Source organism: Balaenoptera borealis (assembly GCF_965194805.1).
Source record: "Balaenoptera borealis genome assembly, chromosome: 3".
Classification (NCBI taxonomy): domain Eukaryota; kingdom Metazoa; phylum Chordata; class Mammalia; order Artiodactyla; family Balaenopteridae; genus Balaenoptera; species Balaenoptera borealis.
This window is the reverse complement of record NC_138866.1, coordinates 158301649-158328615: the sequence shown is the minus strand read 5'-3', so window position 1 is coordinate 158328615 and position 26967 is coordinate 158301649. Positions and strand designations below refer to the sequence as shown.

The 26967-nt window shown below is 43.0% G+C and overlaps 3 long non-coding RNA genes across 6 annotated transcripts in view; 1 reads left to right on the top strand and 2 right to left on the bottom strand.

Annotated features, from left to right (window-relative positions):
* The window catches only part of LOC309626745, a 39919-nt gene extending 24012 nt beyond the window's left edge, over positions 1–15907 (bottom strand). For 2 of the 4 annotated variants that reach the window (XR_014243381.1, XR_014243382.1), the window contains exons 1-2: positions 9619–15907; positions 8214–8384 (exon numbers count right to left, since the gene is read on the bottom strand). This is a non-coding gene — a long non-coding RNA (uncharacterized lncRNA). The remainder of the gene's footprint in view (positions 1–8213; positions 8385–9618) is intronic. The other 2 variants (XR_014243383.1, XR_014243384.1) reach the window with 2 other exon arrangements.
* Positions 1–26967, bottom strand: part of LOC309625960 — a 431996-nt gene that overhangs the window by 246359 nt on the left and 158670 nt on the right. The window lies entirely within an intron of this gene.
* Positions 15902–26967, top strand: part of LOC309626746 — a 41404-nt gene continuing 30338 nt past the window's right edge. Inside the window, exon 1 of the long non-coding RNA XR_014243385.1 lies at positions 15902–26967. This exon is cut by the window's right edge and continues 12876 nt beyond it. This is a non-coding gene — a long non-coding RNA (uncharacterized lncRNA).

Below are 26967 nucleotides of genomic sequence, written 5' to 3'. Positions count from 1 at the left end.
GAACCTGTAGTTCAGGCCATGACACTTTCTCAGGTGAGAACAGAGCCCAGCCCGCAGCAGCGGCCGCCTGGGCGAGCCCGTCCTTCGGGACGCACCCCACCCCATACCCGGCCCTTCCCCCCTACTTCCATCGTGTCACCTCCTCCCTGGAAGGCTAGGGGGGCGTCTAGACTTGGCCATCTCGGTGCAGGCAGGGTTACTTTACGCATGCCCAGGGAGACACTCCAGGTGAATGTTCTGGAATGAACTCACCTGCCCTTCGACAGGGTAGGCTATCTGCCTTGATGCTCAGTGATTCTCTGTTTGGTCTTGAAACTCGTGGTCTGTGACCCAGCTGGTTTGTCCCATCTTGGATGGGAGGGGGCAGCACCATTAGGGTGACGTCCAGCTCCCCTGCTGGGCCGTGTAAGACAGCGTGTGGAGTGTCTGTGTGAGCGGACACCTGTGTCAACACACCATATGCCTCCTTTATCAAATATTTGTATCACCTCGCACACAGCACATTCTTCTTTCTGCACAAAATGAACTCCTTCCACCACTAACCAAAATCATTCCCACCCATCATTCAAGACTCTGTTTAAATGTCCCTTCCTTAATGAGTGTACTCAGGACACTCAAATCAAAGGCGGACTTTTTGGTAAAGGTTCTCATTGCACCCGTCCTTGTCCTTCACAGAGTTTAACACACTTTTCAATAATATATCCTCGTGGGTTTTTACTTGTCTAATACCTGTCCTCTGCTAGTCCATAAACTCCCTGAGGACGGGACCGTATCTGTTTTTCTTGTCATATACCTAACACACACCACAGTGCTTAACACCTAGAAGCCAGGTAAGAAATACATGTTGGAAGAATTCGTGAGGAGTGAGTGAATGAGTAAATCATGATGATTCCACACAGCCTAGAAAATACTGTCCTGGTGATTGCTGTCATAGCTTTTATCATCACTATTCTGGGGTTCAGTTTTTATTAATAACTTACAAATGCTATTCTCTGAATCAGACAGCAAACAGCACCTCTTATTATTTATCTGTGACATTTCTCAACTGAAGGGATCAGTTCGCCTGGTGCCAAGTTAATTTCTGGGTTGTACATGACAGTTTTCTAGATAGATGCAGGGACAGACACATTCTGTATTCCGTTAAGTTTCAGCTAAGAATACTTTCAGTCTCTAGTCAGTTTGATATCCCCAGCTCTGCTGCATGCTAAGAACCGTGTTTCAGATGAGGCTCAAAGTAAGTCACAAATATGCATCAGCTTCCAACTCCGCAGCCTTGGGCCTGGGTAGGATGAGCCTTTACATCACCCCAGAGCCCCTGCATCCAGTCCCACAGCCCCTCTCTCCCCAACCTCCCTCACCCACGGTCTGTCCTTTCTGCTGGTCAGTCCTGCATAACACAAACAGAGCAAAATTGTGGCGCCAGGAGAGAAGATACAATGGCTGCACAGAAGAAGTGAACAGAAATACGAAACAATGCAAGCGAGACAGACCCCACTGGCTGGCACCCAGAGACTAGTCCGGAATCTCGAGGGTTGGTCAGCTTTTCAGATGGGGATGAAGATGGCAACCAGAATGTCATTTCCCCTCTTCCCAAATCACCAGGTCTCTGCTCACTTGGGGCTGGTCAGAAGAGTGGAATCTCGCCTGGGTGATCCGGGGCAGCTTTAGAGCACTTTAAGACCAGGGCCACAGGACTAATGCTGGCCGTCAACAAGCAGGCTGTTGACTGCTTCTGGGGGATGTCTCACTTCACGACCTCCCTTTCTCATCCAAGGGCACTCGTTGCTGTTGGCCTGGCTCTAAAGCTGTGGTTCTCAACCTTGGCTGCCCTTCAGAATCACCTGAAGAAATTTGGAAACTTCCAGAAGGAAAAATCCAAGAGGAATACCCAGACCCATTAAATCAGGGTCCCCTCGGTCCCCGAGATGAATAGATGCAACCATGGCTGAAACCTACCGGAAAGTGTCCCATCAGACTCAGGATGCAAGAGGCAACAAGAACCACCTATAATGCTACCTTTAAAAGCGTTTTATCTAGGGGAAAATAAAGCATACCTTCAATTCCACTCTTTTCCTCTTAGAATAAATTTTGCTTTATTGGAGCAAATGTAGCATCAACTGTTTCACTCTACATGGAAATTTTCAGTTTTCCTGTTCAGCTTTACAGCACCTCTATTCCTACAGCTATAATTTTATATGATGCCTTGCTGGCATTTGTAGAGTAAAACATTATACGCAGTTTCTAGTGCCAAAAGGTGTAGAAAGTTTTGTAAAACTCTGGAAGGGGAGAGAGCAGTAGGTTTCTCTTAAGGTCATAAAATTTTTATTTGATTTTTTCCCTCCTTTATACTGGTTGCTGTTACTTTAAAAGTCTTCTGGCATTTAACCGGCAATAAACAGGGCAAACCAAACTGTTCCTTCCTTTAGATTGTGCAATTTTTATTGCTCTGGTTTAGAGCCACCAAATATGTCTTTTCGAAAAATGCTTGTTTAACCACCTTCTGTTTGTAAAGCAGTAAGGCTATTAGCTGACAGACCTCGGGGGTGAAGTAGTGTTTTCTGTGTGCCTCAAGGTTTTCAAAGATACTTAGAAACAATCTGAAGTTAAGTGACATTGATGATGCTAGTTCCTTAGCCAGACAATTGCATGTAACTGAATCAAAGATGGCTGAGCTCCTTTTGAACCCAATTGTCACGCCCAGACGTTTAAAGCAAATGGAAAAGTCAGCACCATCACGGCTGTAACCGAAGGAATCAGCGTGGAATTACCTGTTTACACGATAATTCAGAAGCCAGTGACCAGAGTAAATGTTTCCACACTAAATCAGGGAACATATTTTGGATCCCATGGGCAGCGCTGAACGGGGAGGATGAGTTTTATTTTAGCTGACATTATGCCGTGCTTCAGGTTTTCACATCCTTTCGCTACATCTCCACATAGGCCTAAAAATCTTCACGGTAACGAGTCAGGACCAAGGGGGGAGTTGCCTTCCAGAATATTCTTCAGGCAGGAAAAAATAAAGTAGGATTTCAGAGCAGTAACTTTTTAAACATTTAAAGACAAAATTGGAAGAATTTGGAGGATTCTTATTCTTCTCTGGACACATACATTTTTTTGCAATACCTTTCGCCTCCAAGGCAAATAGAGCAATAAGCTCTACCATCAAATAGCTCTTTGTTTATTTGTTTTTCATCATTGCCTTCGTTATTTATTTATTTTTTGTAGTCATGGCCACAACCTGAAATGAAAAGGTTACTATTTCCTATTTGGAAATAGCTTCCAGATACCCACCCCCGCTCCAGTTACCCTTCCTCCAGAGTTTCCTATCTCCTGTCTATTATTACACAATGCAGTTAGAATTGTTTTTCTCCAATATTGCTTTATCATGTTGCCACCTTCATCAAGAAAACTGTAATAATAACAATAATAGTCTTTAATTTTATGGCACATTTCCTTCCTACTAGATACTTTGCTAAGTACATTATCCATGCTGTATATTTAGTACCACATTAGGAAGCTTTTATTATTTTATTGTACCATTTTACCATTAATAATCATAGACAGCTAAAGTAACAGCCAAATATCACATATCTAGAAAGTAGAACCCAGCTCTCCTGTCTAAAAGACCTCCTAATATAATGTTGAAAGCTGTCAATTTCTCCCTGTAGCTTTGACAATGTTTCCTCTTAATACTTTATTAGGTGCACCTAAGCTTAGTTATATTTTCCTTGGGAAATTGAAACATTTATGTTGTATAATGACCCTCTTTACCTTTAGTAATGCTTTCTGCCTTCAAGTTTCTTCTGCTTGATAAAATAGTATTAAACCTATTAAGTATCTGTCTGTTGCATGTGTGTCTGTGTGTGTGTGTGTGTGTGTGTGTGGACTTAAAGTAAATGCAAAAAAATAGTATACACACATATATGCATGTATATATGTATATACATATATATACAAATATGTACGTGTATATATATATATATATATATATAGACATATTTAGAAGTTTATATATACATGCATCAGTTTACAAGATGAAAAATTTTCAGTGCCCAAAGTTTCTAAATTCCTATCATTTGGATGTGTCTCTGGTAAATAACAATTAGCTAGGTGTTTCTAAATGCAGTTAAAATACCTACACTTTAACCAGAATGTTTGGTCCATTTGCATTGACTGCTGCAGTGGGGAGTGCTAGTTGGTGCCCTCAGCATCCCTTCTCCACTTCCTCTTTAGACCCGTGGTACCCTCTCTCATCCCTGCATGGAGCTGACTATCCCCAGGCTTCCTTGCAGCTGAGTGTGACTGAGCCCAGGGAAAGAGGGTGTGGGCAAAGGAAAGCGGGCAAAGAGCTGGGTCACAGCCTCAAAAAAGGAAGCCTTGGTCTCCACTGCATCCCCTGTCCTTGGTGACTCCAAAATCCTGACAGCTGAGGGGGCACCTTGGAGCCAGGGATGCCGCCAAGAAGAGAGGAGGACAGAGCTGCCACCAGCACTGCCCCGGCCCCCAGGACTGTTAGGACAGAGAGAGATGCCCTTCTGTGCCCTGTAGAGAACAGGCTCATCCGGTATGTTCCATTTACTGGTACATGTGAGCTTAACTTACCCTCTGATTTTGTGCTGTTCTATTTTTACCACTTGCACTATACCAGTTTATTTTGTTTGCTTTTCCTCTTTCTTGAATTCTTCTGAATTTATTGAGGTTTTTTTCTCACTCCATTTAAAAAATTTCTATCAAGTTTAATTTCTATCATTTTAGTGTTATTAAATGGTTTTCATAAAGAAGTCAAAGTGTGATCAGTATCTTTTCTTTCCTCCAGTACAATACCAAGGTTGAGCAACAATGAATGTCTGTAATCTTTTTGTCCAGTATTTTAAGCTAAACTTTTAAAATTCTGTGAGTCAAAATTTTCCTTTATTTAGGTTCTGTTGGCAAATGCTCTCAGTTTTTGTCTCTATTTTACACTTATTCTTGAAAAATAGTTTTAGTGAGGATACAATTAGGCTGATTATTATTATTATTATTTTGCTGCAAATATAAAATAATTTCAGCTGTTTCTGATTTCCATTGTTGCAGCTGAGAGTAGCTCTGGGTCTTATTGTCATTCCTTTGAAGAGACCCTGACTTTTCTTGCTAAGAGCCTTCAGTAACTTCCTTCTTTGAAATTTCATTTTGAGCGGTCCAGCTGTGGAATTTTTTTACTCTATCCTGCCTGACATTGAACTTTTGAACTTGAGGTTTGGTGTCTTTCAGCAAATCTGGGAAATCCTCACACATTCACTCCTCAAAGTCTCTCTTCTCTTCTAGAATTCTGATGGATGAATTTTAAGATGCCTCATGTTCTTCATTAGGTCTCTTGAATTTTCTTTGCCCTGTTCCATTTTTTTCTATCACTACAATTTGTAATACTGTATCACATTTATTTTCCAATTCACTCATTGCCTCTTCAGCTGTGCAATTCACAGTTAAGATAGAATTAAACTGATTTTTTAAAATTTTAGCTCTTTATTTCTCATTTCTCAACATTCTATTTTTTCTCCTTAACGTGCTAGTCTATTTTTAAGGGTCCTTATTATTCGCTTACATTTTTAGTCACCTTCTATATTTAACTATATTAAATATATATGTAATTTTTATTTATACACATATAATTCCATAGATTTAGATTAGATTAGTTTAGATTTGCTATAGTGTCTGGTGATTCAAATCTTTCAATTGGGTGTGAAGCAAATACAAATCTGAGGCTCTTTCCCACAGAAGACTTTCCCAAGTTTTCAACTGGCCAATCTCTAGGCAAGTGTCCATAGGGCCTTGTTAGGTCCCAGTAATGTCATGACCATCTGAGGATGAGAAGGGGCATCTGGTGGGATCCCCAGGTGGCCTCTTCCCTCTGGTGGTCTGTTGATCCTTGCTGGGCGCCCTGCATGGACTTGCCACCTGGTGCGTCCGTGTGCAATCCTCTCCACGGTTTCTGGACAGCTTCCCTCCTGAGCACATCCAGCTCATGTTGCCCCTGTTTTAACTCTGCGTTTTGGGGTCATCTTGTGCTCTTTTCATGAAGGGTTCACCTTGATGAGTTGGCAAGAGGTAGATCTCACTTTTAATCCCAGCTCCATCATTAGGTAACCACACATCCTGCATTTCCAGCCTCACTGTAAATGGGGGTGTAGCTGTGGGCCTTCTGATTCCAGGGAGGAAGATGAGATCATATTTGTGTGCATCTGTGTGTGTTTGTGTGTGTACATGTGCGTGGAGTATTTCTTTCAAGGGTGGGGGAAAGCTCATGAATAGCAGGAAGCACTTTTTTTCCTGCATCTGTCAATGTTTTCCGTGTCCTTGGAGATGCAGTAAATATCTGTTTCTCACCGTAAATGCTCTGGTGTGGAGCTCCTGTGGAGCTAATCCACGCTTCCATCTCGGCATGGCCTAGGGGACCCAGGGACCACAGAGCCCTCATCCCAGCCTCGCCTGCCTCCCCTGATATGTGTGGCCTTACACCTGCTCAGTGCCCACTGTCGTAAGGGTAACACGTCTTCTTTTTAATATGTTCACGGGTATATTCGGAAAGACACTTTCTGCGAGCATGTTTCCAACGGAGCAGAAAAACAGAGAAATCAGTCAATCATTCCTTGTAAGGAAAGACTGTTCAGTTTGAAGGTATCTTTAATAACCAGACAATTAACTGTGATGCATGCTCAACTGCCAATAGGAGAGGAAAAAAAAAGCAAACAACCCAGCAACCCCTGTTTCATTTGCGTTTGTTTTTGACAGTTTATGAATAAAGAGGTTAAGTTCTGTCCAATACTCATGAAGGTCAGAGAATACATTTTTTCTTCTTTTTAAATGTATACATGTATATATATTTATCCATAATTATACATATAGTTACCATCCCATGTTTTTGATTACGAAGGATAATTTGTGGTTAGACCAGATGGCCAGATCAAATCCCGGCTGCAGGGGTCACTAGTTTGATGAACTTGGCAAATTGCTCCAATTCGCTTTGCTTCATTTATAGGTGGGATCACAGTGATGCCCACCTCAGGAGGTTTCATGAAAATTCGATTGGAAATGTCCATGAAACTTTCTCTGGAGGCAGGCATTTAGGAACCGCAGCCACACTAGTGGCAACAGAAAAATAATTCTTTGGTTAAAAATATTAAATCGCTTTTTTAAAAAGCTATAAACACGTGAAACCACTGGCAATTCCACAATGGGGAATGGTTCCTGTCTAACTGCACCCCTGGCTTCTCACCATCCCCACACCTCTGTCTCTGGTCCCCTCTGTGTGTGGTTTTGCTACAGAAATGGGACTGACTACCTGCGATCTATTGCTTCCTTTCATCAAGCAGCGCTGTGCTCTGTATGTTGCTGTATGTCCGTAAATACAGATCTGGATTAGCTGGTCATTTGTGGGCGCCTGATAGCTTACTGCATACAGGTAACAGGATTTATCTGACCAGTCTCCTACTGACAGCCCTTAATGGCTTTTATTTCCTTTTTGTTTTTTCTGTAATGACCATCCCTACTTTTCAGTTTTTGTGGACTTGACCTCTTATAGGACGAATTCCAGGAAGCTGAACTGAGCAATCAAAGGATCCACCTTGCTAAGATTTTGTGTCTGGGCTGCCGAATTCCCCTCCAAAATCTATCGTGACAATTTACAGCTCCACAAACAACTCATGAGGGCGTCCACTTCCCCATAGATTTTCAATCTTTGCCGATTTATTAGCCAAAAATTATCTTTTCATTGCGGTAATTCATTTAGTTTTTATTGCTAGTATAAGAGGGTCCAGTGAGGTTACATTCATAGAATTGTATCATCAGGTGCTGTAGAAAGTGGGAGACAGCAAACCACCGTGACATACTAAGTGGACTCCACGTTCCCTGATCACAAGTAGCATTTCTGCAAGAGGCAAGCCCTGAGAAGTCTCCTTGGACCCAGGATTCAAAGGGAAGACAACACACTCACGGTGGAAGAGGCCATGGGTGGGGCGGTGAATGGATTGTGACACGGGGAGGGCTGGTGCCCGCAGAGGGTATGGACGAAGCTGGAACAGCCTTCGGGGCAACCGCCACAGAGTCCCTCTTTAGTGTCGAGCAATGATTGTGAACCGTGAGGGCTACACACTTGAGGGCAGTGGTCCAGCGCCCAGACCAGGAAAGGAACTCCCACCCCACAAACAAATCCGTCAACAGAGCACAACCTGACTCACCCGTCATCGCCGTTCTCCTTCTCTTTGCCTCATGTTTGGAAGCAGAACGGATGCCCTTTGGACCATGTAAGCCCCAGGATCTCTGGATAATTGAAAGGATGTCTCAAGAGGGTGGCAATCCTTTGCCATAGACTCTGTGCATGCGGGCATGTCGACATTGTCGTCAATTTGCTGGGAAAGAAAGAAAAACCAAGCTGGTGAAGCGTAACTAGTGTCATTGAAAGAAAATTTCACATGATTACCGGCCTTGTGGAATTCTTGCTTTGAGAATGTCCTATTTATAGCCTCCACCCATTTTTCCTGGGCTGTTTCTCTGGTTCTCGAGATGGGAAAGAGCTGTTTATACGTTGCTGATGTTAACTGTTGTCGTGAATATTGGAAACATCAGTGAAGGGAAAGAACTAGGGGGAGGGAAATGGAAATGCAAAGTGAAGCAACTTCTAGTTTTTAAGACTTTTTTGTTTACTTCCATACTCACCAATACATTTTTAAATCAATTAAACGATAAAAACATTATAACATGTTTAGAAACCTTTTAAAGCATTAATAGATCCCTAAGGGAGCCTAGTAACCCCCAACTTCTTTTGGGCTTAGAAGCTCCAGAATGTGAGCTAGAAGTTGGTGGGACGGACCAGGGGACAGGACTCAGTTGTTCCACAGGAGACCCAGCAAAGGAAGGGCTTCTGAGCAAGGAGAATGCCTGTGGTCAGATTATTCTTTTTTTATTGGAATATAGCTGATGTACCATATTATATAAGTTTCGGGTGTACAACATAGTGATTCACAATTTTTAAAGACTGTAGTCCATGTATAGTAATTATCAAATATTGGCTGCATTACCTGTGCTGTACAAAATATCCTTGTAGTTTATTTATTTTACACATAGTAGTTTGTACCTCTTACTCCCCTACCCCTATCTTGCCCCTTCCCCCTTCCCTCTCCCCGCTGGTAACCCCTAGTTTGTTCTCTATATCTGTGAGTCTGCTTCTGTTTTGTTATATTCACTAGTTTGCTGTACTTTTTAGATTCCACATGTAAGTGATATCATACAGTATTTGTCTTATCTCTGTCTGACGTATTTCACTTAGCATAATGCCCTCCAAGTCCATCCATGTTGCTGCAAATGGCAAAATTTCATTCTTTTTTATGACTAATATTCCATTGTATATATACACCACATCTTCTTAACTATTCGTCTGTTGATAAACCCTTAGGTTGCTTCCATTTCTTGGCTACTGTTGAACAGTCTAGCAATCTGATCCACACTCACAGTTGGAATTGAGACCAGCAAGGACTGTATCATTCAGAAAACAAGTTTACCTATTTTTGACAAAAAGTAAACCTTGAAACCACATTTCTAAGAAGAGTCAAAAGTCTGATTTCAAATGGCAGCATGAATACTTACTGGTCAGAAGCCTTGAGCACCCTTGATCCTCTTTCAGTGCCGAGCAAACATGCACTGAACACCAGCTTTGTGCCAGGATGTAGTGTGGGCACCAGTGTTTTTAAAGATGCGAATGAAACAAACAATCTCCTTCAAGAAGCAGCCAGAACTCTGTAAAGGGATGCAGATGTATAAACAGAAAAGTGTAATTCAGCATCAGGTAGAAGCATGTAACGACAAAGACAGTTCAGCGGAGTGGTTAAGATCAGAGGCGCTGAAGAATAGCCAGGTTCCAGTTATTAGCTGTGTGACTTTGGGCAAGTTGCTTACGTTCTCTGTGCTTCACTGCTTCATCTGTAAAATGGAGATAATAATAGACCCTACCTCCCAGGTCTGACTGAGGATGAAATTAGTTGATACATACGAGCAAGCAGAACAGAGCCTGGAACATAATGAGTCCTCAGGAAGTATTAGCGGTTTTATGTTCATAAACAGCTCCCAACCTCAGCCTCCTCATCTGTGACATGAGAATTATGATCACAGCCCACCTTCAAAGGATGACCATGGCCAGGTGGGGATACGCAAAGGCTCGAAGCATCGTCAAGACTGTTCAAAGGCAAAGTGTTACTTGAATAATAAAGTTCCCCACCAAGGATCATCACCACAGAAAAATAAGGTGTGAGTTTGTGAATTACATCACAAAGACCACCTGCCTTAACTTTTCACAGTGTTGCACTTTGTGCTTTTACAAGTGTTCACTGGTGATGAGGCCAAAATTGCCGTGTGATGGCCGGCCCGCACTGCTTCCCATGTCACAGGTTTTGTTAAACAGAAGAAAGTAACAAATACAAATCCAGCACACACATGACGCACAACAAAACCCTTTCACCTTCCTAAAGATATGGGATCCCGGGAACACACGTGCCTCTGCCCGGCAGCCGATGAACCATGTGTGTCCAGCATCGAAGGATTAGGACCACGGTAATGGATTTTCCCCGTCACAGAGTCAGGCCCAAAACAAAGTCCTCACCACCAAATGGAGGATTAGCATGGACGGAGCGGCAGAACTAAACCTGCTGACTTCGTCAACTGCCTCCATCATTTGCCGGACTCACCAGCCAGCTCAACTGATTGGGCGGAGAAGTCCCATCTGGTGCCTAAAATCTACCCACCCTGACAAACGACCCCTGAGAACACTTGATCAAATTAAAGGATACAGCCCATCTTTCCTCATTCACAGGCTTCCCCTTCCAGGCCCCTTTTCTCTGTCTTTCCTATTCTGAATCACCTGGGAAAACCTCTGAGGATGCACTTCCAGCTTGAATGCATGGGCTATTCACTTCTAAAGCCACCCTAATGCTTTTCAGTAAACCTTTAAAAAATAGCAGACGATAGATGAGGGCATGGTGAACACACAGCGCTTACCTGGCCCCATCAAAGATTCTCTGACCCTGTGAAAACAGGATTTTAGTTAATGTTGCTCTGTTAATACCACTTCGAATGGTACTAATCACTAGAAAATAAAGTAAGATTTCTGTCACGTTAAATTCTAATCATTAGATCCTGGCATCTGAAAATAAGAGAAGAGAGAATATTTTTCCTCTTTGCTGTGAATGACAAGCCACGAGCTGTCCCTCTGATTGACTAACAGCTGTTTAATAAATCACATGATGAGATAAAGCTCATCTTTCCACCTAACTTGGCAGCTCACGTCTATCCCTAAATGCCCTGCTCTCGTGATGCCATATCCTATTATTGGCATAGCCACGAAATTCCTAAACAAGTCTGTAAAACTGATGTTTCTTTTTTTCTCTCCCAGTTATTGAATTTGGAATGTTTCAGGTTACTAAGAACATCAGGCAAGGAATGATTAGGTATCATTTCTAAGTGTCACACCAAATGCTTAAGGAATACCTCTTTTTTGTTGGTTTGGTTTGGTTTGGTCATTTTTTTTCCACGTCTATAAGTGATACTGAAGACACGAAATACCGTGGTGTCTGTCTTCCAAGAGCTTCTCATTGAATGAGCACAGTGGGATCAACATTCTGGAACAATTGGAGCAGGGGAGACGATGCAGTGCTGCGTGATGGTGGGTTTCAGGATGAAGAACATCCCTAAGAGCTGGCGTGATCAGGGAGAGCTTCCTGGGGAGGTGTTCCCACCGGCCAGACACCCCCTGGATGAGAAGAGGAGAGGGACGGTGAGTTGCCGACAGGATCACCATGGGCAAAGTCAGGCGAGTGCCACGGTCCGTCCCTGGAGGCCCCCGAGAGGCAGGTGAAGGGGGGAATCTGGTGCATTGTGATACACGGGGTGATTGAAAATGTGTGAGCAAGGAGACAGATGAAAGTAACTTTTTTTAAATAAATTTATTTATTTATTTTGGCTGAGCTGGGTATTCATCGCTGCGTGTGGGCTTTCTCTAGTTGCAGTGAGCGGGGGCTACTCTTAGTTGCGGTACACGGGCTTCTCATTGCAGTGGCTTCTCTTGTGGAGCATGGGCTCTAGGTGCGCAGGCTTCAGTAGTTGTGGCATGCGGGCTCAGTAGTTGTGGCTCACGGGCTCTAGAGCACAGGCCCAGTAGTTGTGGCACATGGGCTTAGCTGCTCCGCCACATGTGGGATCTTCCTGGACCAGGGCTCGAACCCGTGTCCCCTGCCCTGGCAGGCAGATTCTTAACCACTGTGCCACCAGGGAAGTCCCAAAAGTAACTTTTAAGGAAGATTAATCTGGCTGTAGTGCACAGAATGGGGGGAAATGGGGAGAATCTGTTTTGGCCATTTATCTGCGAGGCTGAGGCAACGATTCTGGGGTGACAGTCACAACCTCTACTAAAAAGACATCTAGAAAAAAACTGAGGGAAAATAACAGGACTTGGTGATCTGAGTAATAGTAAAGATATCTTTGGGGGCTTGGAATATATGGTTCTCGGTGTTTTCCACAGAACCAATGAATTTGAGTTGGCTTTGGCCGCTGCACTTAAAGACTGAAGGAAGCAGAGGCTTTAGAAGGAGGCCCTGCACAGACTTCCTAAAGGACTAACACGGTTCCTTTGCGGAAAGCTCCTTACTCACATCCCTGCTATTCCATGTTTAAATAAAGTATACTTCCTTATCATTCCGTGAGCTTCAACCACACTACAGATGCCGCAGGAAGAACCCCCCTTTCTCTGCATGCTCGTTCCCAGAGCTGCCGACCCCATACCTCTTGTCAGGCCAGAATGACCGATGGCCTGGATGCGGACACAACACCCGTCTCTCCATCACGACGCCTTCAGCGCCCACGGTCAGCACATCCTGCTACCGGCAAGCCGGTCTCTCACGGGTTGGGTTACAACGCTTAACAAAGCAGACCCGGTATTATTCTCATGGAACACAGAATCCAAAATAGCCCTTTATAGCAAAGCACATTTAAAAGGTTTCTTTTCAAAATGTTCTCCCAACTGCTGAAAACAACTTTTTTTTTTATTACTTTTTATAGTGCAGCATAGTACTTATAACTTTGTTCACTCATATATATAAAATGCCATTCTAATGAAAACAATAATAAATCAATCTTTGTGGTTGGAGGCCTTTTAAATTTGGCAAAGTTTGGGGCCTTAAATGTATTCACCTGGCTGAGTCATGCTCAGGATGGCAGAGTTTCTAGAAAGGACACGTTACTACCTCTGATGGCTGAATCCTGGAAACAGGCAGTTACGCCCAAAAACCAAATGCTAGAATATTGTCTTAGGGCCTTTTAAGGAATGAAAAGACAGTTAATAGAGTACATGATACCAAATATAAATTATCCACTGCTGCACCTCCCTTAATGAAAACGGAGGAATGAAAACAAAGGTAGAGACCAGGACCAAAAAAATAAAGTAGTTTTACTTGTAATTCTGGTTTTCTGGCTATTCTCATTTGGTAAATTTAAATGCTGGAGGCTTCTAATCTGTCAACTCTCCCTATAAATTCTCCATTTGGTGAACTCTTACATAAGTGTTTGCAGGAATCAGTCCAAATATATTAGGAGACTCTACACACCTATTTATTTCGTTTTAAAATAGTAAGGAATACTGTTTTTAAAAACCAAATACTATTTCTTAAAAACCAAAGGCTCCACATTTTAAGATCAAGAAAGGAAAGAAATGTTTACAGTGCAAAGAATCCCAGATATCTCTCGAGCACTGATATACTCTCAATCATTGTATTTCTATCAGCATAAATATTTCAAGAATTTATTTATGAAGTAGATCAACATGACCTCGTTAACGGACACTAATTTGTTGTGATGTCCAGAAAATGCTGACAAGGTGCTAGAGCCGTTGGTGTTTCCTCCTGATGAATGAAGGGGACAGAAATAGAGTTTCTTGGTAGTGGGTGGCGTGTCCCAACACATGCAATCACTTCCTTCCATTGCAGAAGGGGAAGTGCCGATTCACATCGCTCAAGAGAAATAAGATGTACAGAGGGCTTTTTGGGGGAGGAGGTGGGAGTGGAGTAGTGGGAAGAGAGTTGCATAGAATCAACATGGATGACAAGACCGGAGTGACTAATACTTAGTGTGTCTTGGGTTACAGCTCCCAACAAGCTGATTGCCATCAACAATCAACAGCTCGCACCAGAGATGCTGCTTCTGTTTCACTAGAAGCTGTTTCTTATCACATGGTTGGTGTTCTTTATTGCTTGTTTCAACAACTCATCATACAGAATCTACTGCATGTCAGGCACTGTGATAGACTCTGGAATTGTAGCCGTGAGCTAAAAAGACAAAAATATCTGTCCTTGCAATCTGCTATTAGCACATTGAAGCTATGCTGCTTTATGAAATGGGATATTATAATCAGACTTCCTACATTTTTAGGTTAAAATTAAGATTTGAGTTATGTTTTGACCTCATAAGAAGCCCTAAATGACAATAGAGTGAACAGAATGTATATTTCTCACTCAAGGAGTGGTATATGTAGCTTAACTAGTAATGATCAGGCATCATTCCATCCCCTGGGCAAGTTCTGTTTCTCCAGTCCTGTTTAGGAGCCCTAGGAGAGAAGTTCTTTCTATTCCTCTGGAAGTAGTATGGGATGCAAACACAACTCTTGGGAATTTTGCAGCCATTTCATCACCATGAGGGAAACCAACACGACAAAGATGAGCCATGGGGGTGGTTAAGCAAACCCCAGAGAAACACAAAGAATTGGAGCCAGTGTTCTACTCAATCCATACTATAGGAATAATGTCCAATTCCTACAGTTAATTGATTGTATATTTTCTTTTAATAGATGATGGTCAGTACCAAATTACTGACCACATAGAAAAGAGTAATTTGATCGTTTCATTTTTATCTGTCCATATTACAGTATGCTGAAACTTATATCACTTGCAACTATTTAAACCTATAAGGAAAAAGTTTATATGTCAGTTTAATAAGGATTGCGAGGTTGCAGTTTGCAAAATAACAGGGTATAACAGTGAAAAACACATGAAGATAACTGATCAATAAAGCATCATGAAACATCCTTTCCAAAGCAAAATTATCTGAAAATTGACTTTTTTTTACTTATGTGAATAGCTTTGTCATTTTTCTCAAAATAGTGATCAATGACAAATATCTTTTATGTTTCTATGATGAAGTATGTATTGTTGAATTAAGTAATAATTGCATCATAATTTCCAATGATTTTCTTTCTTGATGCTCTACCTCTGATGAAGTTTATTTTGTTTGGATTTTAAAAATCGCCTCAGGGTAAATGTTTAATATTTTTTTTAAATAATGTGATTTATACACATGTTTTAACAGAAACATATAGCATTTTAATAGAAACACACATATGCACACGTACTTAGAGATTTTAACTTTTAGGACATTAGAATTTATTAGGACTTCTTATTGTCTTAAAGAGTTTCAGTAAACATACAAAAGAAAATGAATTAAATTTCAGTAGGTGGTGAAACTTTATAGTATATAGTCCATAGATGTACCATCTGGCTGCATGTGGAGAGGAGCAGAATATAGCTTTAACTGGTATGTTCTGGTCTGAACAGATGTTTCCGAACTCACATGGAGGATATGAATCTCTGAAAATAACAAACCAGTTCCAGGGGCAACATTAAAATTATCAGCAACAAATGACTATTCACTAAAACTAATAAAAGCATCAAGACAGAAAGTCAGAAGTGTTTTATAAGGGGAGTGGGTCATAATACACCCTTTAGAACATGTGATAGGTGCCCGATAAATATGTATAAATGCAGCCACACTCACAATCATGTTAAGAAAAAATGTCCAAATCCTGGAAGTGAGGCAAAAGGATGGTTATTTGTGTGTGTGTTTATGTATGCATCCCGTTCTGGTCATGCCCGTGAATTGGTAAGTGATCCTGCCATTTAAATGTCATCGTCCTGCTGTTTAACCTGCACTGACCAAATCCCTCCCTCTTCAAGTGTGACTACCATCCAACATCTTGTCTGTAAGTGCTACCCCAAATTATATAAAAGCAAAGATCAGAGAGGAATCCATAAGATGGGGAAAAAAGAAAGGGAAGAAAAATGATCACAAGTAAAGATTTACATTTGTTTTATGTGTGTTTTGTTGGGGGCTTGCTCCCTACAGGAATGAAGTAAATGAAGTAAAGGAAGAATAAGTTCCCCTCTGGAGTGGTGGCCCCCAGGCTGAGGCCGGAAAGGGGTGGGTGTGGCTGCTGAAGGAGGAGGAGTCTGGGAGGGCAGATTAGAAAACCCCATGTAAGAAAAGCCTGGGAATCTGGAGAAAAGGAAATGCAAGTTCAAAATTTTTGAGTTAAAGGGGTTTTAGAGCCTAATTAAGTTGACTGGCTTCACTCATGCAGAGGCTCACAAATTTTAAATGATTTCTCCAAGGTTAAAGAGTTCAGGCTTCTTGCTGCTCTGTTAGGTTCTCCCTTCCCGAGCTCTCTGAGTCCCTGTAGGGGTAGAAGGGAGTTGGCTAGGAAGATGCAGATGAAGATCTGAAGGAGTTTGATAGCATACTGGAAAGAATATTGGCCGCATGGTTTAAAAGGCATCATTTTCTAAAAGAACTGACAGTTCATTGAAGGCACACTTGGAGGGAAAGGAGGGTTCAGTGGAAAAGTGGGGAGCTGTGCTGATGACATTGGAGCCCAACCCAAGACACTCTGTGTGTGTGTGTGTGTGTTTCTCCGTGAGCCATGTTCTTAGAACAGAGCCCAGCCTTGATGTGGGGAAGGACAGGGACAGGGCGGGGACAAGAGGCCAGGGGGTGGGGAGGGGCCAGCCTGGGAAAGTGGGCTTTGTGCTTCCCACTCTCACCAGTGCCCACAGCCTTCTCCCTGCACTGGTCCAAGCCAGGCCTCACGCTGCTCCACAGGGCACTTCCTGGAGCTCTGCATGCCCCGCCCCCAGGGGGCAGGTCTTTAGGGGAAAATGTCCCCAAGTCCTTGGAACAGTGACAGCAGGAGTCCACAGAAGGGCAGCAGAACACGCCACCCCGAAACATGACTAGGCGTTCAGCACCTGCCATCCCAACATGTACCACTTTGATGTACTGATTACATTGAGCTGAAGGTACTTGAAAGGCCGCAGATGCGGGGGGAACTTCCCCTGAACCCCCTCATCTGCCTGAACACAGAGCCTCCAAGGAACTCAGGGGTCACAGGTCCCCTCCTGGGAGCTTCACCACCAGGAAGACTGACGCTTGTCCCAGGAGAGGAGCCTAGAAGTGGCCCCCACCCCCAGACAGACCCTGTCACCAACTGCCATCCTCCCATCCGTCCTCTAAGGGCCACTCATCTTCCCTGGAAAGCATGTTCTCTCCCCGGAGAGGCCTGCATCCCTCCCCTCCCCCTGCCAGGACGGCATTTAAGCCTGAATTCTGAGCCACCCCAAGAGTCCCTCACTTTCTGGGGCATCTCCCACATGGACACGAGGTGGACACGTGAATACAGCTCTGTGTGTGGTTCTCTGGATAATCTGTATCTCATTACAAGGGTCACAGCCGAGAACTCAGAGACCTACACCAGGTACCACTAGGAACAGAGCTGGCCTGGTCCTTACATTCAGGACCACTTGCCTCCCTGGGTCGGGGGAGGGGACGGTGGTCATCACCCTCCACCTTCCCCCAGGTCCCCACAGCATGTGCATCCCGTGTCCCATGTCCCCACCCACCTCCACTCCACTCCTTCCTTCCTTACCTGGTGTGAGTCACGTGCAAACAGAGAGGCCTGAGTAACACACCCCAGCTGCCCACTCCTGGCCTAATACCATTCCTGCTAATGCGAGTAATATTACTCTATTTCAAGACACACACAGAAACACTAAATTTGTTTATGGAAATGTGTAATTTGACAGCCTCCATCCCTGTGGGCTGTATCGCATGACGTGAAAATCTCTATTATGACACGCATGAGAGGCTCGAGAGAGTTTTATTCCTGTGCAGTTGTGCCTTCGTCCCTCAGCAGGTGCCTTTGGGCCCTGACTGTTGTCCAGCTGCCCCACCTGCATTTGTAGCAGAACCTCTTCTCATCGTGATTTTAGTGTTTTGTGGACGTGAAACCCTTCTCCGCAACAGATCAGTAAGATTCCCTGAACGTGTTTAGCTCAGGTTCCTGGAAGTTTAGGAATGGGATTCCCTGATCCTGAGCCCCCAGTTCAAAACAGGAACCAGTGAGCATAGAGACGCCCTCTGCATCCTCATCTAATTAATTTCACCAGTTTCTGGTAGGGGGTCAACTGCAGCACAATTCTGGCAATTTAGCTGGATTTTAGCAATTTGCCTGAAGTCTTCAAGGGAGGGGGGCGGGGAATGTGGCTGTGTTTCGCCCTCATTGGGCAGTAATTCCCCAAACACGAATAATCCCTCCAACTTGATTCTCTGGGGTCCTCTTTGGACTCACTGTGCAGCCGTCTAGATGGGGTGACATCAGACTTCACCACGTGTAACCCTCCAGGAACGAAGGTGATAGGGACAAAATAGTGATTTTACTCTGAATATACAAGGAAATACAAAAAACAGGTATTTCTCTTCATGTAGAAGAGAAAGGAAGCCAAAGAAGTTATATACTAACTTCTGATATATTCATATCTGACATAATAAATTGTGGATGCTTTAATTAATGTGGGGTAAAATATATAAGACTATATAAAACAACAAGGTAAGAAGTCACCGTTGGAAATACATGACTGAATGTCTTAAACTTTTCTGAAGAGATTATCAATTGACATAAGAAAGTCTGTCTTTACATGACCACAAAACTGGAAATCAGTGTAAATGGTGTCCTTTCTAAAGCAACTAAGAATAATTTACGTTCAATGATTCTAATATTCTTGTTTGTTCTCTATTTCAGAATGCTGTCCCCAATGGCTACTAGCATTAAATTAGAGTTTTCCCTCAAATTAGGAAGTCTATGTTATTAACTTCCAATAGATAAGTAAAATTAAACAGTTAAATTGCAAAGTTTATTGCTTATTTTTTGTTAATTCCCCTTACCTGCTGACAGCAATTATGACTTAGGCTTAGAAGCACATAGCAAATAACTGACATAAACTGAATAACAATACAGCTCGGTTCTTGGAATTAAACTTTGAAAAGGAATCTCCTCATACCTAAAGTCATTTGTTTGACAATAAAGAGAGGAATATTTTGTAACTAGACTACATAAAAAATAAGTTTACGGCTTTGAGTAATACATTGCTTCTTACCAGATTAAAATGAGCTTAAAGTTATGAAAAAATTAGTTCCAAGCTTTTTAATTTTCCCTTTAAGAAGGAATCTCTCTACTGCACCACTGCATGTACAGAATGAAGGAATCAACTAAAATATATAAGGTTTCCAGCGTGCTGAGGTACAACTTCACATCATATTTCATTGTCTGGCCAAATATTTGTGGAGCAGATCAGAGAACAGACGTGGGGATACAACTTTAAATAAATAACTGGTTATCTAAAACTCTGAGGCCTACAAAATTAAGCTTGGGCTTTGCTAGAAATAGGCAGCAGCTCTCCTACAAGAATCTGGATGTCGGTCTGTTCTGGGGCCATAAATCCCATGAGCCTGACGCACTGGGTGCAGCTTTCTCCAACAACATTCTTGCCCTTGTTACTCACGCCAGACACTGTTCTCTGCTTTCGACCGTCAGAGACCAGCAAATACGGCTGATGGACAAGAGAGGCCCCTCCCCCGTGTTTATCAACCTCAGTAAGTTATGTGTGACGTTCTCAGTTCCTACGGGTCCTTTTATGGTTATTACGGATGTTCGAGGTTCCAAAGGTTGAAGGGCTTCAGAACACGCCACCCCGTACGCCACTTTGGAATACCGATCATTTTGACCTGTAGGTTCTGTAGAATCAGCAGATGCAGGAAGGGCTCTCTGACTCCGATGTTCTACCCAAAAGCAGGTCCTCAAATTTCCCAGGAGAAGGGGGCCCTCCCTGGACCAGGAAGATCAGAACATTCTTACCAGAACATTCTGATGCCAGAATGGACCTGTACAGATAACCTACTAAAATAGCCCTAATCTTCCATTCCTACCCCCCCCATATCTCCTCATCCCTGCCCCACAATTTATTGCCCCCATCCCAAGCCCCTTTGCCTTGTCACATCCCCACAAGTTCTCATTCTTTGTGTAAAAGACATTTAAGTTTTGGGGCCTAATGGCTTCTTCAGATCTTCATTTTCCTTCTGAAGACTCCGTTGTGTACATAAAAATATTCAATACAAACTGTATGCTTGTCTCCTGCTCATCTGTCGGTGTCAGTGTAATCCCAAGGCCAGCCTCGAAGCTAAGAGCGTAGAAGGGAACGTGTCCTCTTCTATGAGCTCACCTTGCAAACACACAGCATTGCATTAACGCTCCTTTAGAAGAGTCCTTCTCCCCTGCATATTCCTGAAGCTTCTATTTCCAACAGGGGGCAACCCCAGAGCTCAGTGGTGGACAGAGGTGGGTGGGGAACTTTCCTGGGAAAAGCCTCTCCTCTGACATCTAAATCACGACGTGAATAAGCCTTCAAAGACCCATGTTTAGAACCCTGTCAATCCAGCCAAGCACATGGCAGAACCTCCATAAATATTTGTGGAGAAAATATCTGTCAGTTCATTAGTTTCCCACATGGAAAAATCAGCAGAGGTGAGAGTCTGTGGGGCTGATAAGGCATTTTTGGTTGGCTTTTCTTTGCGTTTGGTGCTGACTAAACTGCTCGTTTTAAAGTGCAAAAGAATTTATCTGAAGTTACTGACTGTGCACAACTTGCATCTTCAAAGTGGTACAGTGGAATAATACCTGGATTTTTTTTTACGTTAAAAAAAAAAAGAAGAACAAAAATCTGTACTTCTCTCTCTAAAAAAAAGCAATTCTTCAATAATAAACCCTAATTTGATACAGAGGTATATATATTTTTAGTCCCCAATATCAACATAATTGAAGACTTTCCGGTGATAATTTTTTACTTTGACGCATAGAGATACTGTACAAGATGAATTACTCAATGCCGAGTATCCAGCTCAATAGATATTAAACTTCCTTTACAGCGAGCAATGTATGAGACATTGGATACTGTGTGATAATGTGAAAGGAAATAACGTCCAGCTCATGCTTATTTGGCACTTTGTGTTTGAAAAGCCCTATTATTTACATTACTTTATTCCATCATTATCAGCACCTTGTGAGCTTCGAAGATTAAGTAGTTTGCCCAATGGCATCTAGCCAGCAAGCTGCAAAACACTTCGGATTAAATGATTTCCCCCAAAACAACCACCACTGTACATATCCGCTGGGATGGGGCACTCAAAGAGATTTATGTTTCATTAGGTGAAAATTGGTGTCAGGCTGCGGGATCTTCATGTGCAGTGATGTTGAGGATTGGAAGGTTTTACTTTTTGTCACATGAATCCTCGTGGTGAGCTGCCAGAGACTCTCACGTCACCTTCTCTCTGCGTGCTGCACACTTTGGTGAAAACAATGTTACTGATGCTGTCAGTTGGCTGATCTCTCAGAGACAAGATGAAAGCCCATCAGTGAGGCACACACGCTGCCCTTTCAGGACAGAGGGATGCAGAAAGCCAGGGTTTTGCACTGAGATATTTGTGATTGTGCCAGGAGCTCAGAGCTATAACTCATTTCCATAAAACCCCACGTGCCTTTCTTACAAATGGATGGGCCCAGGCAGCTTGGTCATTGTTTAATATACTGTGTGTAATTTCTTCCCGGGATGAGGGTTGACCCACAGCCAGCAGTGGGGGGAGAGTCCAGGGGGATGGGTGGGCTGCCTGAGCTGACCCCCAGGAGTCTGGGATGTCCCCACAGAGCACCTGGGACAGTAGGCCTGTCAGAGAGGGGCTTCTGGGCGAGGGTCTGATCATATGCTCCTGGAGTCAGGTTCTGGGCTTGAAGAAGAGGCTGAAACAAGTGACCCAGCACTGGGGAGGACGCTGGGACCCCCACCCAGATCCCACCTGGGTTCCTTTCCATCCCTGTTCGACCTCTGACGGGTCGGCGCGGTCCCCCAGGGTGTCAGCCAGTGCCCAGGTTTCCCTTGCATGAGGCCCAAGATGAACCCGACCTGCGAGCTCAACACGGATCCCAGGCTGGGAAACACAAGGGGTGACACCAACAAAGGAGCTTCTGGAGATGCAGCGATGATTTTTAAACAACAACAAGGAGGGTAGTTCACTCCCTCATTGTCCCTTTGGACCCCTCTTCCTTCCAACTCCTCCAGATCCTCAGGAAGGGCCATCCTTCTCACCACAGCCCCCAGGGCCCAGGAGGTCGGCAGCCCAGCCCCCTTCCTGTGTCATCAGCTGCCTGTCGGCTATACGTGCGTGAACAGAGAACTGGAGCAAATCCTGGAAGCACGGTCACAGCACAGCCGCCCTGGGCTCCAGCTGGGCTGTATCATGGGTCCCGCCCTCGCTAGGAAACCGGGAAGGGGGAAAGCCAGTTGGCGTCCCCTGAAAACAGGGACAGCGGGTGTCAACTCAGAGCAAAGGCTGCACAGGGAAGAAATGACGGGGTCGATGGCTCAGTACATGATATGTCACCCCAAGTCCTTTGGTGGCAGCCGTGCTTGTCATAACATACGTGGCCTGCCCTTTAGAAACTCGGTTTCTTAAATTACTGATGACGTTAGTTTAAAAGAAATTACACACTCTATAAAGATAAAACACATGTTCAATTCTTATTTTCTCCTCAAGAACATCTCCAATTACTTAAATTGACTTCCTCTTTGGGTATCTTTGCAATACGTAGATAGGTAGATAGTATTCATAATATATGCTCATATAATTATAACTATAATTAATAATAACTATAACTAATAAACTATAACTAATTATATAATATATAAGTATAGTTAGTTATATAGAATATAGATTATAATTTATAATATAATAGCATAATTATATGTAATATGTTATATATTATAATAGATATAAAGTATCAGTATATTGCACATTATTGTGTATTTCTATATAGTATATACATTATTATGATATATAATTATATATTCTGTTTATTATGATAATATCATTATAATACAAATACTATATAACATGCTATACAATAATTTATAATATATTATATGTATGATGTGTATTAAAATATGCTATATAATATATGTCTACAATAATATACACTATATTATAATATAGCTTAGACAGTATATTATGTTACATTATACTGTATATTATATATATAATTGTTCAGTATTATAATATAACATATTATGTATACATCACTGATCATCCCTTTGAAGCTGATGGTCTCCGGTCCCTGCACTGGGAGCCCATCTCTTCCTTGCAAGGGTTACTGGTTGCTCTACCTTCTGTTCAAGTCCCTTCCCCACACCCCCAGATGCACTGCCTCACCCCATCCCTCCCAGCCGGCTTGGAGTTCTGGGGTCTGATTTATTTCACAGCCTCAGGACAGCTTTTGCCTCATCACAGGGCAGGTTCAACTAAGGATGAAAATCTGGCTGAATGTGTTAGACTAATATCCTCCTGATACCAGCTGCCCACCTGGGTCCCACATCTCCAGTCTTCCTACCTCGTTACCAGTGGTCACCCTTCAGCCAATAAATCCAGAAAGACTGTCCAGCTGACGCCAGCTTCACGAGTCAAGTCCTAAGAACCACGAAGAGCTCAACATTAGAAAAATTAATATGTGTTCAATAATCAAGATCTAAACTGTACCCAATCATGTTTGCCTACTGGCTAAGGCGGACATGAATGTCTCAGTAAAACTAATTAGATGTGAAATAGGAGATTGAACTCATGAGCGTGAAAACTGGCTCAGAGGAAAGCTCTGGAGCCGTGTGTGCCCTGACCACAAGCCTCTGCCCCTGCCGGTCCTCACTGTTCAGCCTAGACGACCCCTCACAGAAGCCACTGCGCCTCTTTCCTAGGAAGACTGACTTCAGGCAATACCGCCCTTCTGCCCCTGCAAAAGGGTTTCACCTAAAATAACACATTCAGGGGAGCCTCTTCTCTGCTAAAGGGGACGGAGAATCTTACCTAAAGAGTCTAAGCTTATAATTCAGATGTCTTATTCTTCTCGTAAATGTGTCCAAAAAATCTTACCCTTGATATTGAACTTATTTGAGCGATAGGACCAATAGTGAAAAAAAAAAAAATGCTTCTCCAAACATTGTTGCTGGGAAGTGGGCTGGGAGAGGGGTTTAGGCTAACTCTATAGGCAAGGAGCAGAGCCCGGGAAGAAGGCAGCTCTATAAATAGCAGCTAGACTTTCCCTCTTCATTTAAACCTCACTCACAGGCTGTTAAAATTCCATCGAAGAGACTGACATATTTGTAAAAATTACTATGTTTCTCAGCCCTGGGGGAGGCCCTGCCTGAGAAACAGCGTGTGGGCTGCCTTTGAAATAAAACCTCAGACCCAAAGCAGGAAGACGTCCTGCACCCCAGGAACCCCGAGTCCCAGTGGGGAAGTGCAATTTCCTGTAGCCCAGAGACTCCAGGACACCCAGGGTACAAGGGTTCCCAGGCCACCAGCACCATGGGGGCCTCTCACCTCGACATCTAACTGTTGTGTTTCTCTCCCTGCATCTGAGTCACCGAGCTTCTTCTCCTCATCCCTGATTTCTGAGCTTCCCTCAGCAGCTTGATCGTGCTGCCTTCATAGCGGGTCTTGAGAATTCCTGCCATCCCCGCCCTGCTCTGGGGGAAAGTGTTTTGACAATTTTAGGCACCTTTTATGAAGTAGGAGGAAGGAGAAAGCACAGCTCCTGGATGCCCTGTTTCTGGGCTCTGCAACCTTTAACCTTGGATAGAGAAGGGGAGGGGCGGCCATGGACTCCTGATGTGACCGTGACCAGAGCAATGCCCAGAATGACTGGGCCGCCACCTCTGACCAACCGTGGACTCTGACCCACAGGGTGTAAATCCATCCGTGCGCCCGTGTGAGCACAGGGGATGGTCAGGGACCAGCCAGTTCAATGGGCCTCGTGTAAAGAGGAGAGCAGAGAAGGCCTGACTGAGCTCTGGACACAACTCATTCCAGAAACACGGGCTTTTAATATCCACTGGCTCCTATTTCTTGAGTTCTCATCAGTTAAGGCAGGGGCTTCAGGGATGAACTTATTTACAAAACAGAGTGAGAGCCACAGAAGTAGAAAGCAAACTTATGGTTACCAGGGAATAAGGAGCAGGGGGGAGGGATAAATTGGGAGATTGGGATTGACATATACACACCACAATATATAAAATAGATAAGTAATAAGGACCTACTGTATAGCACAGGGAACTCTACTCAATACTCTGTAATAGCCTATATGGGAAAAGAATCTAAAAAAGAGTGGATATATATGTATATGTATAACTATTCACTTTACTGTATACCTGAAACTAACATAACATTGTAAATTAGCTATACTCCAATAAAAACTAAAAAAAAAGACAGAAATGGAGACGCCAACTACATGATGGTAGACCAGAAGGCAGAGCAAGAAAAGTGCACAAGTAACGGTTGGAAGGAGCAGCAAGAACATGGCATGCCAGGGGAAGCAAAAACACCCCATTCTTCCTCAAGATGTAGCTACATGTGGATAGTCCACACTCCAGATATGGGTGCCTGATGAAGCATATTAATTATTGAATGATGCAATTAATCCATCGTGTGAATAGCTAGCTAGCTGTGTGATCTCATCTGGGAGGGGTCCCATAAAATCCCTGCTTTCTCTAGCTCCTCACGATTAGGAAGTTAAAAGTGATGAGCTCTGAATTCCCTGATCACATTATGATTCTAAGATTCTAAGGTATTCTGAGCAATAATAATAGAAATCAAGGTAATTAACCCTGATCTAATTATGGTGTAATTAGGGAGCAGGTGATGGGAGGGGTTGCTGATTCCCGCCCCTGTGACTCGTGCTCCGGAATGGTTTTGAGTTTGGATTAGCACATTGATTGCCAGACATTGTTATTCTGCTAATGGCATTTGGTTAATTGCATGAAACGATGACTCACCGTCTGCCAAAGTCTTTATTCAGAAGAAAAATGCCCATTAAAGTCAACTAAAATTCATAAGAAAATTGGTGTTCTGAAGCTTTCCTTTTAGAACAGAACACGTAGGAAATTGAGCCCATTTTGCTTACTTGAATAATTTAGGGATTTTATTTTGTTGGTTGGGGGTAGCATATATATATTTACTTGGCATCTGTGTACATTTATGCTTTGATTTAATTGTGATAATTTTGGAATATCAAGGTGAAACAGGATTCCATCTGAAAAACCATAACTCTGAGGAAGAAAGAAATATCTTTTTCCCTCTGAGAGTCAAATTCAGTTGAGGCTTTGGGGAAGATATAATTTGTCATAATAAAAGGTGGATATATTGTTTTAATGATAAAAAATAGATTAGGATGCAATTTTGCCAGAAATATTAGGATAAAATAGGAAATTCCCAGAAGTTTTCTCTTGTGATGATGGCCCCAAACTACTTCATGACCACCCCAAGATTTCTGTTCACTTCAGTCAGTAAAGCCATTTTGATAGAAAAACCCTAGCGGTACAGTTTGACTTACTCATTAAAAATGCTAGTTTATTCATAATTGTCAAAACTCGGAATCAACCAAGATGTCTTTCAGCAGGTGAATGGATAAGTAAACTGTGATTCATCCAATGGAATGTTGTCCAGAGCTAAAAAGAAATGAGCTGTCAAGCCATGACAAGACATGGAGAAACTTAAATGTATATTATTGAGAGAAAGAAGCCAGTCTGAAAAATCTACGTACTGCATGATTCCATATATAAGACATTGTGGAAAAGGCAAAACTACAGAGACAGCAAAAAGATCAGTAGTTGCCAGGGGTTAAAGTAGAGAGAGGGAGGCATTGGTGGAGCATAAAGGATTTTTAGGGCAGTGAAATGTATGACACTATAGTGGCGGCTA